Here is a 10,008-nt window from a genome sequence, read left to right as displayed (position 1 = left end):
CCTAAATTGTAAAGTTCATTTTTCAACATAGTGTCTTGTGTATCTCATGGTTACAATGTGTCAACCTGTATCCCTATTTAAGCATTTTGTTTTCTTTCTTTCCCCTCCACAAATTAGAGGAGCGTATATAGAAGATGTAGGCGCACCAACTTCAAATACAGTGAAAACAGGAGTTATAGCAGGAGAGAGGAACATATAAAGAAACAAAAATTCACATCGCACATTATACGTATGTTAGAAACAATAGCAAGAAAGAAAAAACCACTTGTGTCCCTATCTTGGGATTCATGTCCCTTAACATCATCCTATCTGGTCATATGCAGATAGCTTTTGCCCTTTTCTTCTTAACCCAGACAAATATTAGTTATTGAAAATTAGGGAAACCATGGGACCAATGTTAATTTGGACGTGGCTTACTTCACTTAATATAAGTTTTTCCAAGACTTTCCAGTTACTAACAAATGGGGCAACGTTATTGTTTCTGATGGAGGCATAGAATTCCATTGTGTATATATACCACATTTTCTTGATCCATTCATCTGCTAAGGTATTGGGGTTGGTTCCATATATTAGCTATCTTAAAGAATGCAGCAATAAACATAGTTGTGCTGGTAGCTTTAGTATGGTCTTGTTTGTTATCATTTGGGTAAATGTCCCAAAGTGGGATTGCTGGGTCATAGGGGAGCTCTATGTGGAGTTTTTTGAGGAACCTCCATACTACTTTCCAAAGTGGTTGAACAAGTTTTGTACTCCCACCAAGAATGCAGTACGGTTCCCTGGTGGCCACATCCCCTCCAGCATCTGTTGTAAAAGTATGGAATGCTTCAGAAATTTGTCTGTCATTCTTGTACATGAGCCATGCTAATCTTCTCTGAAATGTTCCAATGTTTCTGCTATGCATTTCATTTTGTACTCCTGAACTTGGCGAGTGATTTTAGGTGTGTCTACAACAGTAGAATCAGCATAAATCAAGCCAGCATTTCTTCATTGAAGATACAAGGAAAGGACACAGGTTGCCACATTGTAACAATGAAATATACAAGACACTCTATGGGGGGGGTGGAGCGACATGTTGGGGAGGTATGAAGGGGCGGAATGGTAAGGGAAAGACAAAGGAGAGGGTAACAATGCTCAATAAGAAATGGACTAATTACCTTACTTACGTAACTGTAACTCCTCTGCACAGGAACTTTACAATAAAAATATAAATTGAAAAGATACAAGGAAAACTTCTGTACTTATAGGAAGTTGTATTTGTCACACAATATCAGCAAGGTATTGGTTTTAGGACCAGAAGCATATTAAAATTTTGGATGCTCAAATTCTCTACATAAACACAGTATATTATTTCCATTAGAATCTGCCCACAATCTAGTGCAGGGTAATTGCTAAGAAAATTTTTACTACATTCTATGTTTGTAATGAAAAATAAAATTATATGCACTATTGACTGATACAATTTTTTTCAGATAATTTATTTATTGTGAAAATATCGTACAGAGGGGATTTTATTACATGGGCAAGGTAATGAATATATATACCTATATGTATATTCATATATATATACATATATACATACATATATACATATACTATATATATATAATGTTTTAAAATCAAAATATTTTACATCCTTTTAAAAAATTTTTTATCATGAAAATACCATACAGAGTTGTTACAATTACAGAGGAAATGTAATGAGTACATTTTTATCAAGCATTATTGCTTCCTCCTTGGTTTCCCCTTCCCTTCATATCTTCCACCATCCCCCACCCCCTCCCCGACCTGCCCGAAGTTGTAAAGTTCGAATTTCAGCATAACGACTTGTACATCTCATTGCTGCAATGGGTCCACCGGTATCCCTATTTGCTTTTCCCTTCCCATCCACAAACTATATCAATATCAAATACAATGAAAGCCGGGGTTATACCGTGGGGGAGGGACATAAAACACAAAAAAGCAATCATCTTATGAATATGTTTGAAACAAATGCAAGAAGGAAAAAAATACGAATATCTATATTGGGGTTCATTTCACGTAAAATCAACTTATCTGACCTTTTCTGCTTGTTTCAGACATACACTAGTTATTGCAAATAAGGGAAACCATGGGACCTATGTTTCTTTGGGCCTGGCTTTCTTCACTTAATATACTTTTTTCCAAGTATTTCCATTTCTTAACAAATGGGTCAATGTCATCCTTTCTGATGGAGGCATAGAATTAATTCCATTGTGTATATATATACCACATTTTCTTAATCCATTCATCTGCGGAGGGGCATCTGGATTGGTTCCACATCATAGCTCTCTTAAAGAATGCTGCAATAAACAGTTATGTTGGTAGCTTTAGTATGGTCTTGTTTGTTACCATTTGGGTAAATGCCAAAAATTGGGATTGCTGGGTCATGGGGGAGCTCAATGTGAAGTCATTAGAGGAACCTCCATACTTCAATAGATCCAATCTATTCAACATCAAACAACTATGTACTAATGGGTTAAGAACAGAAAAGAAGAATTTTGCAAACGAGAAGTTATTAGATTTAGAGAGAAATGTGGGGAACAGTAGGATTAGAGGGATGTGGTAGGTAAAAAGAGAGTGTATTTGAACAAGTCCTAATTTCAGAGAGGGAAATAGCTTGGGCAGAATTATTTGAGAGACTTAAAAAAACAAGAGAAAATGGAAAAACAAAAATTTAAATATAAAAAGTGAAACACAAAAATTATGAAAGGGTAAAGAAGTGATATTGAGAGAAGAAAAGCTAAAAAATAAAAGTTCTTAAAATTATATAGGTAGAAGGAGATAATACTACTTTTAAAGAATTTAAGCCTAAGAGGTTTTGAATTGAGTAATAAATTTCTGGGTTAAATATGTACACAGGGGAGATAAAGTCTAATAATCGATGACAGGTATGTATCTGAGGATGAGCAAAACAGAAATTCAGTCACCCAAAAAGAAGAAAGGGAAGAAAAAAATGAAAAAGAAAAAAAAGAAGAGAAAAAGAAAAAAGAAAAAAATGACCAAAAACTCAGTAGAGATTAAAACACACACAGACACACACAGACACACAGACACACACAGACACACACACACACACACACAAACACACACACACACACACACACACACACACACACACACATACCTAAAATAAAAATTATGCGAGGACAAAAAAGATTAATAGAAAACAATTTTTAAATATAATTTTAAAATTTTTAAAAATTAAAAATTAAAAAAGGTATAAAAAAGAGTTCTTTGATTGGGGAGGGGGGGCTGGGTGCATGGGAAGATCTTTTATCTCCCTTGTGTCCTAACGAATCTCTTTGTGGAGTCTCAGGTCTGCTTGTGGTTACTGTCTGGTCTGTCTTGATTGGTTACTTAAGTCAGTTTGTTTGAGCAGGCAGAAAAATGCTCTGCTTTACCCAGGATTTTGTGATCCTCCTCCTTGCTAGTTCAGTGGGAGAGAGATCTGCTTTGATTATCACAAAAGAAGGAGATGGCAAAGAAGGAGATGGCTGTTTCTTCTAGTTTGGAGATGGTGTGATGAGGCGAGGTTCTGGGTAGAGTTGAGGCCTTTCACCAAACAGTAGCTTTTCCCTGAGGGGATAGCTTCTGATATACTCACAAAGCCCAGCCTACAGCCATTCTCAGGGTTTATGTATACTGAATTTCAATTGTTTTTCTAGGCTGCTGCAGGGAGGGGCAGCCTCTGGCTCTGTTTACCCAGAAGAAAGCCACACCTGTAGGGGCGGAGGATCCTCTGCTTGGGCTTGGTGACTTTCCCTTGGGTGGAGCTACGCCTGGAATGTCAGGTCAGGTTCCTGTGACCTGCTAAATGACTCCAGCTTTCTTCCAAGGCCTGAGTTGTTGCTAGCTCCTCAGCCAGGCCTCTGTCAGTATCAAAAATGGAGATCTCTGCTGCTGCGGGTGGGGAGAGGTGGACTTCCCTCCTCTGCTTCCTGAGAAGGAGTGAGGATGTCACGGTTCTACTCACGCTAGAGTGTTGGTTCCGTGGTCATCTTTAGTCTGTGATCTGCAGGATGAAGATATTTGCTCCTTGTCACTTCTTGCTGGTGTTGAGTAGAATCCACTAGCTCTCTGGGTCTGGTGCCTTTGTCCCGGACTCTCTGTGTTTAGGTAGTGTGGCTATGGCCGCCACCACCACCGCCTTGGCACAGCTGCAAGCAAGTGCTCAGGTCTGTCTCATTGACTCAATTTTTACTCTCTGGCCAAACTCTCTGTACAGTGATAGCACACTTGGTGTGATTCTCTAGGCTAAGACTGTTCACTGGAACACTAAACTGCTATCTATACGAAAAATTGACAACCTCCAGCTTCATTTCCACAGTCTTCATTCAACATTCATGAGTATATTTCTTATCAAGCATTGTTGCCTGCTCCTTTGTTTCCCCTTCGAATCCCTTCAAATCACCCTCCTTCCTAATCCACCTCCCAGCCAAAGTTGTAAAGTTGTTTTTTTGATGTAACATCTTGTACATCTTATTGTTGCAATGGGTCCAGCTGTATCCCTATTTAAACAGTTTGTTTTTGCCTTAGCCCTCCACAAATTATATCAACCTCAAATACAATGAAAGCAGGGGTTTTACCGTGGGGGAAGGACATACAAAGCAACAAAGAAATCATCTCATAAGTACGTTAGAAACAATTGCAAGAAAGAAAAACCATTTGATTCCTTATCTTGGAGTTTATTTCGCCTACCATCAACTTATCTGACCTTTTCTGCTTGTGTCAGGCATACTAGTTTATGCAAATAAAGGAAACCATGGTACCTATGTTTGTTTGGGCACAGCTTACTTCACTTAATATAATTTTTCCAAGTCTTTCCATTTCTTAATAAATGGGCAATGCCATTCTTTCTGATGAAGGCATAGAATTCCATTGTGTATATATACCACATTTTCTTGGTCCATTCATCTATGGTGGGACATCTGGGTTGGTTCCAAATCTTAGAGCTATGGTAAACAATGCTGTAATAAACATAGCTTTGCTGGTACCATTAGTGTGCTCTTGTTTGTGATCATTTGGGTAAATGCCCAAAAGTGGGATTGGTGGGTCATAGGGGAGCACTATGTGGAGTCTTTTGAGGACCCTCCATACTACTATCCAAAGTGGCTGAACAAGTTTACACTCCCACCAACAATGCAGTAGGGTTCCCTTCTGTCCACATCCCCTCTAGCATCTGTTGTTATTAGAGTTCTTCATTATAGCCATTCTAATTGGAGTGAGGTGGTATCACAATGTTGTTTGGCATTTCTCTTATGGTTAGGGAAGTTGAGCATTTCTTCATGTGTCTATTGGCCATCCTTCTTTCTTCTTCAGCAAAGTTCCTCTGTTAGTCTATAGCCCACTTATTTATTGGGCAGTTGTTTCTTTGACGATTTATTGTTAGGGCATTTAATTTTCTTAGTTCCAGGTATATTGTAGATATGAGACCCTTGTCCGTTGTATGTTTAGTGAAGATCTTCTCCCAATCTGTGGGCTTTCTGGTGATCTTGCTAGCTATGTCCTTTGCCATGCAGAAGCTCTGCAATTCTATGCAATCCCATTTGTCCAAACTTTCTTTAATTTGTTGTGTTTCTGTGTCTCTTTTAAGAAAATTTTGGCCTGTGCCAAGGAGACCTAGGGTTTCACTTATTTCATCCTTTGAATTTTTTAGAGTGTCAGCTTTGACTCCGAGGTCTTTGATTGTGGAGCATATGGGCAGTAAAGATGGCGCTGAGGGGGAGTTGTGTGGGAAGAGCCCAATTTGCTTTGCATTCCATGACTAACCATCCCGTGGAAGCTTAGGTGCATGATAAGGTTCCTCTTCCTCCCCTCCCATGCACACCTGGTCTTTTTTGCTTTAACAAAGAGCTTGCTCTGAGTTAATAAATGAATTTCCTGCTTCACTTGACTCACTGCTGTGTCTGTTTGTCTCCCTGGCTAAGTGAGGCCACGGAACAGGGGAGCAGCCGCACTTACCTTGCATTTGGACCCCATCCGTCTTTTGTGGGATGGACGAAGACCCAACATCTGTCACCCAACGTGGGGCTTGAAAGGAAAAGATACCGGCAGAGGCTAAGCAGTCTCACAGGGTAAGTGAAACCCTTAGTATGGGTAATGCTATTTCACAGAAGTAAGAGGAAGAGGCAGCATTAGGCCTAGCAGGAATAAAGGAGGACTTGAGAAGTGAGAAGGAAAAGGAATGGGTAAAATTCATCCAAGAATGCACTGAAACATGCACAGTGGAAATCAAAATGAGGGTGAAAGTTACCCCCTCTGACTCAGGTTCCCCGGATGGTCCTAGGTCCCCACCCTATTTCCCCGATTGAGGGAGAGGTACAGCGTCCTACGCAACCTGTGAGAAGGAACTGCAAGACCCGGACCCCTACCAACCTTCCATGGAGGGGTTGAGGGGTGGGGAAGTAACCTAATTGGAGGCCTACCCTGGAAAGGAAGGGCCACCCAGGACCCCGGACCCTGGGCCACAGGATTTGCTTCCCCAAGTGTATCTGGTAAATCTGGCCCTTGGAATGGTATCCATGGGAAGCTAAAGATCTAAAAGAGCTCCACAAGGCAGTGGTGGAGGATGGTCCAAACTCTCCTTGGGCCCAGACTTTATTACAGGACATTGCTTATCACCCATGTGTCCCCAAGGACTGGCTGGATGTGGCCAAAGCCTTCCTCACTTGTTCTCAGTTTATTAAATGGTGAGCTTTCTTTAAGGAGGAATGCAGAGTGCGAGTGGAAAATAACTGGCAGGCTCAATCTGTGATACCTATTACTTATACCATGTTAAAAGGGATGGGGAATGGTACTCCACTGGCATCCAACATGCCGCAATACCTGGCCCATACCGTGACCAGGTGATGCAGGCAGGACTTGCCACATGGTTCAAACTGGATGATGGGCCCACTGAGTCCCTCATAGCAGGAGTTACACAAAAACCTGGTGAGCCTCTAGTTGAGTTTGTAGATGGAGTTGAACAGAGTATTAACCACAAGCTGCCAGCAGGGAACCTCCAAGATCGGTTTGTAAAGCTGCTGGTCTGGGAAGAGATGAATGCAGACCACCACATGGCCTGCATGGGATTGAGAGAGTGTTTTCTGAGAAGATGGCTGGTGGCCTCACACGATGTGGGAATGCAACAGCACCAGTCCCAATCATAAGCTTTAGCTTTACATGCTCAGACATCTGCAATGACTGTGGCTATTACTCAGGCACTGGCAGCCCAGGGCCAAGGAACCCCAAGACCATCGGGGAGAGGGACTTGTTTTAAATGTGGGCAGGAGAGGCACTTTAAGAGGGACTATTCACAACAATCCTCTGCTATCTGGCCCGAGGGGTCCTAACCTCCCCCTACACCCTGACCCAGGGGCACTAAAGGATACCATTGGAAAAAGAATTGTGGATCCAAGTTTGATTTAGATAGGAAGCCCTACCTGGGTGGAGTGGTGGCCATTGATAAAACCTAAACTTGTAGCCCTCCACCTTCTGGTGGAGATAAACCTTGGGTACATATGCCCTTCTATGAGTCCTTGGAACACACCCATATTTGTTATTCAAAAGGCCTCTGGGGCTAGGTGTATGCTCCAAGATCTATGAAAGGTAAATGAATGGATGGAGCTAGTAGGCATCCCTAAGAGGTATGCCCTGGACTCCTGCTATACCTTCAGAATATACCTCGGTGTGATTGATATTAAAGATTGTTTTTTTCAATCCTCCTGCATCCGGATGACTGCAAAAAGTTTGCTTTCTCCATCCCTTCTCTTAAGTTTTCCCTGCCTGATTGGAGGTTTGAATGGACGGTGCTGCCAGAGGGAATGGCAAATAACCTGGCCTTTTGCCAACAATACTTGGCCACACTTCTAGGGCCTGTGTTGGGTTCAGATACCTCCCTTGTGTTTGCCTACCCGGATGATATAATCGTGGGGCACCAAGACCTAGGACACCTGGAGGGCCTTCTGGCCCAGGTTCGCACCATATTAAGAAAGGGGGGCTTCACCATAGCACTCAATATGATTCAAAAGTTACCTCCTTTTAAGGTGCTCTGGTTCCACCTTACCTTGACTCAGGACAGTCTCCTTAAGCCTTTGCTGGATATTCCAACCTCTCTGACCTTAACCCAACTTCAGAGCCTTTTAGGGGAAATCAATTGGCTGTTGCCATGGGTGCCTGTCCCTAAAGATAGTGTGTGCCTTATTTGCCCTACTAAAAGGCAGGATGCACCAAGAAGTTATTACAATTACAGACAGCCATTGGGCAATATTTTTGCAGTTCCAAAAAGGCCTGGATGAAGTTTTCCTGAAGAGGAATTCTATTTTTGAGCCCATTTCCCTTTGGTGGTTTGGAGGTGTTACATTGATTTCTGCAGTTTTAATTCAAAGGGGGGAGCCATTAGAGTGGGTTCACACTCCCCTAGGGGCACACCTCAGGTATAATCTCAGGCAGATCAACTTGCAGATGCTATCGTCAAGGGAAGGACCCAAGCCCAAAGGCATTATGGCCTTGAGCTTCACTCCAATGTTTTTCTTTTGGGGATGGCAGACATTGAGCAGCTCACTTAAGCCAATGCCTCATCTTGCTCTCTCCTTAGAGGGTTTCTAGGCCAAATTGACTCCCACCACAACTGGTTCCTTTGATTTTTTTTTAAAATAAGAGTTGTAATAGTTATGAAGGAGTATCATAGTAATTTTGAATTGCATTTCTCTAATGACTTCTGTTCCCAAAGCTTAAGCCAGCATAGAAGTAGCATTAAACACAACTTTGTAAACCCACTGGCGATTTTCATGGATTTTGGAATACATGTCTATTCAGAATTTGTGCCCAGTTTTAAGCAAGTTTCTTGTTAATCTCATCTTTAATCTCTCTATACAAAATCAATAATTAATTCAATGTAGTAGAAAGGAAAAAATTAAGTATCTCCTAAAAATTTTCATTTTTCAATTACATGACATTGCTTAAATCATTTTCTGTCTACACTTGAGATTATATAAATTAATTTATTTAGACCTTTTACAAGGTTATACGTATTTTATTTATTTTACATTGATTGATCTTTCCAAAGCCTGTGTGTTTTATTTTCCTTGGTGTATTTCAGTATCATGTAGCTCATATTTCAGAGTGAAGAATAAATGGAAGGAAGCAAAATACAGTTCCTCTCATCTGATGAAGCCTCTACAAGAATGAGGAAAGAGTTCATCCTTCTAAGGAGCTACGATAGCATATCAAAAAGTTAATTCATTCTAATAGGTCTTCATTATCTTTACAATGTAGCGTAAATGATTTAAAACGCAATATACTGCTCAGATACTTATATGTTTTATCAGGTTTGTATATTTTCATATGGATTTCACCTCAGTTGTAATTCCTTCATTATTCTGTCCCTGATATTTTTACACTATCAAGACATAAGATCACCAGTTTGATTTAGAGCATGAGAAATTATCCATCTGGCTTCCTTGGAAGCAGTGCATAGTCAATTGATAACATTATTTCTGGTTGCTCATTACATGTAATGGTTTCTGTAATACATATCACATTCTACATAGTATTTAAAAATCTGCTTTGTTAACAATATTATATGGATAAAATTGGGGGAATAAACTCTTCCATCTCAGAACACTTTTATATGTTTTTAGTTGTAAAAGTACTGTACAGAGGGGTCACAGTTACACACACACACACACACACACACACACACACACACACACACACACACATTTTCTTGATCCATTCATGTACTGAGGGGCATCGGGTTGGTTCCATATCTTACCTATGGTAAATAATGCTGCAATAAACATAGTTGTGCTTGTAGTTTTAGTATGGTCTTGTTTCTGATCATTTGGGTGAATGCCCAAAAGAAGGATTGCTGCGTCATAGAGGATCTCTATGTGGAATCTTTTGAAGAACCTCCATTCTGCTTTTCAAAGGGGTTGACAAGTTTACACTCTCACCAAGAATTCAGTAGTGTTTACTTCTGGCCACATTCCCTCCAGCGTCTGTCATTGT

At 40.6% G+C, this 10,008-nt stretch overlaps 1 non-coding gene across 1 annotated transcript; it reads right to left on the bottom strand.

Annotated features, from left to right (window-relative positions):
• Window positions 1-808: 808 nt before the first annotated feature.
• Window positions 809-912, bottom strand: LOC138835177 (U6 spliceosomal RNA). Its single transcript, XR_011374494.1, has one exon. It is a non-coding gene; the product is annotated as a U6 spliceosomal RNA (small nuclear RNA).
• Window positions 913-10,008: the final 9,096 nt, after the last annotated feature.

Source organism: Dipodomys merriami, unplaced genomic scaffold, assembly GCF_024711535.1.
Source record: "Dipodomys merriami isolate MVZ:Mamm:240054 unplaced genomic scaffold, mDipMer1.0.p SCAF_23, whole genome shotgun sequence".
In the NCBI taxonomy this organism is placed as follows: Eukaryota; Metazoa; Chordata; class Mammalia; order Rodentia; family Heteromyidae; genus Dipodomys; species Dipodomys merriami.
This window is presented reverse-complemented; position numbering and strand designations above follow the sequence as displayed.